Genomic DNA, 7,856 nt, shown 5'->3' on the forward strand with positions numbered 1-7,856 from the left:
AAAAAACAAGGCAAATAATACTATCTGCTATGTCATGTCCTCAATTAGCTAAATAAGCAGAGTGTGTGGGCTTACTCCTAATATCTTACTGCTCCAGAGCCATGCAGATCCTCTCTGATGCATGCACCTCACTCCCTTGATACTCATATCTGAATACAAATGTTGCAGTGTGATGAATCTAATCCTTTTGATACTTTTGTTTAATTATTATGAAGAACAGACATATTTTCTTGCTTACAAGGAAGAGCTAATGTCTTCTAGAGAAATGTCTCTAGTAGAAAGAGAATAGGATCAACTGACGTCAACTATCAAAGGCTATTAACATACAGACACTGAGAAAAAGATGAGCAAGCAAACTTCTGGAGATGTTCTGGTTTTAAAAAAAAATATAAAATGCCAAAAAATTCTGTTTGGCTGTAATTCCTCTCTACCCTTCTTGAGTCTCCATTTAAGTGATGGAGTATGAAGTTGGCTGAGGGCTCATGTAATTCAACAGCCATTACACCAAGTCCAGTAGTTATTTGAGTGGAGTTGTTGCTGTTTAATCATTGAAAATTGTTTTGTATCATAGTCATAACAAATCATGAGCAATTGACCATCTTTTCCAGCAGTAGGAAATTGTGAAAGCTCTTGGTCTCTTCTACGTAGTGTCTGGCACTGGTTTATAGTTTCTTAGTAACAAATAGGAGAGAGAAGTTTCATATTGTCTTGATCATGAACTTAGGAAAGAATTTAGCATTTATTTATGAGAAGGCTGTGGGGAACAAAGAAGTCATTAGAAGTGCTTTAAGCAGCCAGGCAAATTATCTAACTGACCAGTCTGAATTGCACCTACCAGCATCTAAGCCACTTCTGAGTGCTTTTTTGGAAGAAAACTTCTACCTTTGCACAAGTCTAAAGGTGCTGCTTTGGTTCTCAGGAGTGGGAGTGCACTGTGGAATTATTTCCATTGATTGTAACTCAGGCATTTACATTCTCTTTTGGTTTTTTATTCCCTTCCCTTTTGAAGAATTGATTTCAATAATGAAGGCAGTAGCAAGAAAAAATTGGCTATATTGAATTCACATTGAACTGATTAAAAAACATAGAAGTTATCAGAAAAATAAACATATTTTCTTTTGCATGATGTAGTATTTCATCTCCAAATTTATTAGTTTAATATACTAAGTAAAAATGACAATGAATATTATTTAGCATCATTGGAGAATTTCGGCAGCTTGCAAACAGTTTTTGTGTGCATTAGTTTACCATTTTTTTATGAAAGAAATCATAATTTTTCATCTTATGCAGCAAGGAATGAGTAGTATGAGGGTAGGCTAGACATTCACACATCTAATTTTGTTTACATATTTTTCTTGATTATTGTTAAACCTTAACTACTGAAGTCAATCTTGGTAAAGTTTACTTGGAGAATAATTAAGGGGTAGTCTGAGCATGCAGATATTGGTCATTATTTCCATTGTTTGAAGCTTGAGGTTTTTGTGCTGTGAGGAGTTGTAGCTGATGCCAGAATCTGTTTCCAACTCACAAAGAAAGATAACTGACAAAACAGTCAGATGCAGTACACTCCCTTCCATAGGGAGGCCTAATTGATTCTAGAACGAGCGGTGCCTGTCTGTGAGCTGGAGGAGAAGCTGAGCCCCAGTGCTATGGTCAGCAGAGCCTTCCAGAGAAACTGATGGTATATAGAAGAGACCTATATTCATATAAATCTTTAGGAATAGTTTGTGTAAGAATGCAGGATCAGTCTGAATTAAATTCCCTCAAGTATTCCACTGGGCATATTAATTCTTTCCCTTTTCCTTCTCGGATGTGTAATGCTGCAATCTACTTCTAAACAGCTGCTGTGGCTCCTGATCAAAGACAAGTGAACTAGTCCCAGATCTTTTACCTGCCTCATACAGGTGTTACGAGGTTTAATAAATGTGTGCTTTTATAGCACAATGAGGTCCTTGAAGAAAAGATAGTATAAGGCTGTATTCCCTGCTATGTTGCATTACTGGCTAAGCAGATTGCTTGGAAATGCAATTTGTTATGCACAGGTGGCACTGCCTTCTACGAGCTCCTTCATTTGTGTGCTTTCCCTGGGTCTGATCTCATTCTTTCTCCTTTAGAATTTCTTAATAAGAGGTGAAAAAGAGAAGGCAGGTCAAAGAGATGCTTAGTGAAAGACATTAAACTTTTCCAAGGAGGTTCTGTTGTATTGTCCCTTGTAATGATCAATTATGGAATCTTTTTCTCATGAGCACAACTCCAGGAACAGATAATGAGTTTGCACAAATAAAAGTACCAGTAGAATTTGATATGGAAAACAGACGTGCAGAGACTGTTGATGTGGTATGTGACTTTGCTATTCATTTTTGTAATATCCCAGCAAATTTGTGAGGGCCCATTCTCAACCATGCTATATCCATATATGTTCAAGAAAAATGAAAATTTTCTGTCAGAACTTTTATTTTTGATTGTTCAATTGTTTTAAGTACTTATGTAAGGAAAGCAGCTGTTCTCTATAGGAAACATTTTAATTTAAATCAAAAAATGCACTTCTAAATGTCAGTTCAATAAGGATGTGAATATTTAAACTGAAGAAGTTTTCACTCTTGCTCATTTTGGTTTCATAACCCCAAATCTTTGAGTGACACTGATTTTTAAGCGACTTCACTCTGAAGAATGAACAGCATGGCTTCCTGGTTTTCCTTCAGGTAGCTTATCAGAAGAGCCTTTTATGTCCTTCTTGCCCCACTCCCTCAACTTGGGGTCAGACCAAGAGTATGAACTTTGGTTTCATCAGTGCAGCTCATTCCTTCTTCTTTCAGTACATTTTTTCCATTGTTGCAACTGTTAGCGGTTATTAGCTGATACTATTAGACTTGGGAGATGATGCTTTCCTCAGGGGGAAAAAGCATGAAAAATTGAAATGACAGCACTGTACCAGTGTTGTGATGGCTGTGCAGCTCCAGCTCAGCCATAGGTTCTGCTGTGATATTACAAATGCCTTGTTGTGATGCAGGGAAATCATAACAGTGCCCATGGGCTCTACCACAGAACACAACACATTTCCCACGTCTCTCTCTCAAGAACATGCACTAACTGTGTGGAGTGACTGCGCTGTTACAAATGTTCCACAAGAGGAAAATGTCACACCTGTGAAGTGCACTGACGTTTTCCAACCACTGATGTACTTGTTACTGTTTCCAATTGTTTGAAGTTGGATTATTTGGGGTGTGGTGCAGCGTTTGAATCAATAAATCACAGAATTGGAGAACTGTAGGGGTTGGAGGGGACCTCTAAAGATCAAGTCCAACTGCCCATGACCTTAGAAACAAACTGTGCTTCATGTATGATAGTGAGCCGTGGCCTTAATGTATGTGGGAGCAGAATGAGGTCCCAGAACTAACTGTATGATCAGGAGTTAGATGTGTCATTCATTTTTCATTGATTTCAGTGCAGCTCCTGGGCTGTTGCATCATTTGGGTGGCTTCTCTGAACAGGGGCAGAATGGCTCAACTGAAGAAAGTTATGTATTTCTGTCTGGACATCCTACTCCTAACCACTTCTTAGATTTAATAACCAGACTCTTTAGTTAAAATTCCTTTGCAAGAGCTTTCCCAGTGGTAAGAAGTCTTGGCTTTGGCTACAGTTTTTTTTTAAAGCCATTGCACAGGCAGCAGCACACTGCCTCTCTCTTCAGATCATAGGATGGGACACTGTGCTGACATATGCCTGCTTTCTCTGGTGTAGAAGGACCTTTAATGATTTGCACTGGCTAAACGTATGACCATTACATTTCATACTTGTATTTATTTTATGTATCTGTGCATATTAGCAATTCAAATCTAAATATTTGCTCATTTAAATGTTTGAAATTATCAGTCTCACCTCTATTTTGAGTGGCTTGTTCATTCTTTTGCCCTTGACTAATGGTGCAAAGTGTTTTGTATCACAGTGCCTGTGTGTGATCCTCCCAGCTTAAAAATTCATGTATTCAGTAAAACATTAGATTTAGAATATTCTTCGTCATGAGAAGATAAATACAGCCCATAAAGGTGGCCTTTCTTATTTTATAGAAATTTTTTCCATCATTACAGGTGAGTGCTGAATTCTGCTTGTTCAGATCAATAACACAGACTGTACATCAGAGGTGTTGATGGGCAGAGATAGCTGTTCTGCAGCCATATGGGAAATGAGAAAACCATCTGAAGAAGATCAGGCTAATTCAACCTATTGCCTACTTTGTTCTAAAACCAAAGATTAAATTACTTGAGTTAACTTTCTGATTGTTGAGAACACTCACTCTGCATAGACAAATGACAGCATACACTACAGGTTTAATTAAAGAGAACAGAGATAAGTACTGTATTGTATGCTAAAGTAATGTTTACTGTAGCAATTGATTACTTTGCAGACAGCTTATGTTCCATTCCATCTTAAAGTGGAGATAAGAAATATAGAAGGATGATAAATATTCTATCTGAACTGCACCTTTTAGGGAGGTGACTGAAAGATACTGAGAACATTTATATAAGAAATACAGCTGTAAAATCTGCAGGTGATGCAAATTGGCGTGTTCCTATTTGATATTACTGAGTGTTGTTTTGCACCGTCTGAGAAACTGACTGCCAGGAGTGCTAATAAAAAAAAAAAGCATTGGTATCTTCAGACCATTCTAAGAAGAGCTGAACTTTTTAAATCGGTATGCAATGGCCTGATAAATCATCAGCAATTTCTTCTGAGAAAGTGAGAGAGAAATGGTGGGAAACAGCATTGTTGTACTCTGGAAGAGAGCTGTAGGGCATAATGGAGGGACATATCGTAGCACTGACACACTGGTGAGTCCTTCAGAACCCGTGGTTTTGTCATTTCTGCAGTTGCTGCTCAGTGTTCTTTCTCTGATTTGGCCTGCTGGCTGCATTACCACAGGAGATCAGGTTTTCTGTTGAGGTCATAGATTAGGAAAAAATGTTATCTTGGGTTCATTATATGGCTTTGGCAAACTCCATTGGTAATGTATGATTCAGTGTCTTCACTGACACACTCTTCTGAGCTACCCTTTCTGAAAGGCAGGATTGCTGTAGGTGAGGAGTGGGCTGGTGTTTAAATTCAAATTACTTGGACTACAGCACTGCCCCACCTCAAACTGCTTGTTATTCTGCCACAGCTGAGTATAAAACAAGGACAAAACAAAACTTACTAAATGTTGAGCTAGGAGTCAGTAGGACCACAACTTGCCAGCTCCGCAAGATGATGGTGTGAAGGGGAAAACAACTTCTGTCTTAAAGTTATCAAGGGAAAATTAATCCCTTAATCATGGCACAGTGTGCACTTCAGGATGCTGCAGAAAACGTGGTTCAAGTGCTTCAGGAGGCAGTGAGCTGTGAGCTCTGCTGGCTCCTTGCTCTGCTCTCGGTTGTGCACTGAGCAGGGACTGAAGTGCTCAAAGCATTCAGCTCACGTTTGTGATGTAGCGGAGCAAAGGCAAGCTTCACATGTGACAAATTTGTCCAAAAGGAGATCTGGATTGTGAGCTTTGTTATTCTTTTATTACTGTTATTAATGTGTAGGTATTGCATGTAATTGTGGCATGGGCTATGTTAATTAATTCCAAGTAGCCTTTTTAGCTAGAAAGTATATTTTGTATTTCATTACTGTAATAGTCTCTGGTTTTCCAAGTTTCCTCAAAACAATTTTCTTTTCAAGTGTACATCACCGAAGCCAAAAAGACATAATATTCCCAACTGTATAAAACAGCCTGTGGCAACTAGGTTAGAGCTGTCAGTTTTACACATGGGGTGCCTGACAAACATATTATACATACAACTCAAGGCTGACCTTATACTGCACCTGAATTTAAATCTGTGTACTGCATGATGCTTTATGTCCTAAATAGGCTGTTAACACAGTCTTTCAGCCCTTCCCTTTTATAATGGGCTGTAACTGCAAACTCTAAATTGTCATGAGCATCAGCCAGAAGGTAACACCATCAAATTAACTAATTTTAACATAAAGATGTCAAATCACTGCTGCATTTTCTTTTAAATGCTTGCATGCTTGTGGATGAGAATGTTCCATCAAAATGTCACTGTGTTTCCCAGTGTATTAAAATGCCTGGTGTATCCAGAACACCTGGGATTAGATAACACATAGACTTGCAGAGCTGGAGACCTTTGAGAGAAGCTTAGAGAGGAGGAGGTATTGCAGATGAAGGCTGTGCAGCCTTATGCAGCCTCTCTGGAGGTGTGTGTCCACATCCAGCATACAGCTGGACGGATGTGTGCTGTGAGCCAGGGCTGTGCCAGCCACGTGCTCGCTATTGAGCACTTTGCCTCTGAGCTTTTGCGAGTCATCTGATGACATTTTGTGTGCAGTTGTACGAAAGCAGTGCCTGGTATGGAGAGAGGAGCTTTTGTTCATGTTATACAGAGTGTTCTTTACTGAACAGTCCCCACTAACTTTTTTTTGTAACTAAAGCCTCCTAATCTACCTGTGAGATAATCTTCTAACTAGAAGTTCTTGGCTCTACTTGCCTGGGGATGCTGAGATATTAGCCAGTGTTTTCAAGAGGTGTAACAGTCATTTGCAGGGGATGAAATGCATGCCAAACTCCTGATGACTTCAGCAGGGTGAAATTTCCACTGTAACTTTAATGGAAGTGCAGATATGCAGCACCTGCAGAGAAACCAGCGGTGGTGCTTCTGCTGATGTGCTGGGGAAGTAATAATTTGTTTCCTCCCTTATTATGACTGGAGGCAGTACAAAGTCTTTGCAAGGGATGGTGCAACTGCAGTCAGGGAGGCAGGGGGTTGCTGGGGGAGGATAGGAGCAATTTTCTGGAGCTCAGCCTAAATTTCTGTAGGGTATACAGAAGGCTGAAATAGAGAGAGATATGTTGTGCTTTGCCACTGCTCTACACACAGGCAATCAGACATTTCTTTTAGTTGGATCTGTATAGTTGGAGAAAGCATCATGGAGTGTTTCTATCCTCATCTCCCTCTGTGTCAGGTTTGCTCTGTTGGAATGCTGCTCTCAGTAACTATGTCCTTGCTCAGAATGCAAAACAAACTCTGATGCTTACTTTACATTGCTATGCTTATTATCTTTCATGTGCTTGCTGCTGCAGAGTTTTTGTTTGCATGTCAAATCACCCCCTGGTTTCTGCTCAGAATAAGAGGTTCATTCAGAGAAAGCAAACTCTGGAGGGGTCTGGGGCAAGAAGCCTGATTTCAGACTGACTCAAGCAGTTGGAAGATTGAGATTATGATCTCAGCCTGAGCTTTGTAAACCAGGCTGGACTTTTCAGATCAGTTCCAGTTCACACAGGAGCTGCTTGTGTTCAGCTTTGGGCCTTGTCTCTGGGATCTGGTATCATGCTTGGCACCTTGAGCAACATTTGGAAAGAAGGCTGTTTTTCTTGGCATAAACAAATCCTTTTGGAAATGTTTTCAGGCATTTTTGAGGTCTGCTTGGAAGTATCTCACTTCAATCTGTAGGCTGCTTTTGCTATTCTTGTATGTGCTCTTGTCAAGCACTGCAACTGATAGGTACCATTTGGGTTTAAATTCCTTTGGAAGTAAAATCCTTAGGATTAGTGTTTTTGTTTCCTTTGATTTGGTTAGTTGCCAGTCATTGACTGATGTCAGGCTTTAAAAGAAACTGGCTGCTATTCTTGCTAGAGAAAATGAAGACTAGGGTGAAGTGTAGCATGTATATTGTTATAGTTAATGAAATTATGGCTCACCAGTGATGCTTTACTAACAAACACTAATAATTCATTGAGTGGATTAGTTTCTGTAATTGATTTCTGACTTTCCTATCAAAGCTTGTTCTCAGAAACTTTTAAACATAAGACAGTTCCTCTC

Source organism: Lagopus leucura, unplaced genomic scaffold, assembly GCF_019238085.1.
Source record: "Lagopus leucura isolate 7727_CA_CO unplaced genomic scaffold, USGS_WTPT01 Super-Scaffold_100028, whole genome shotgun sequence".
Lineage (NCBI taxonomy): Eukaryota > Metazoa > Chordata > Aves > Galliformes > Phasianidae > Lagopus > Lagopus leucura.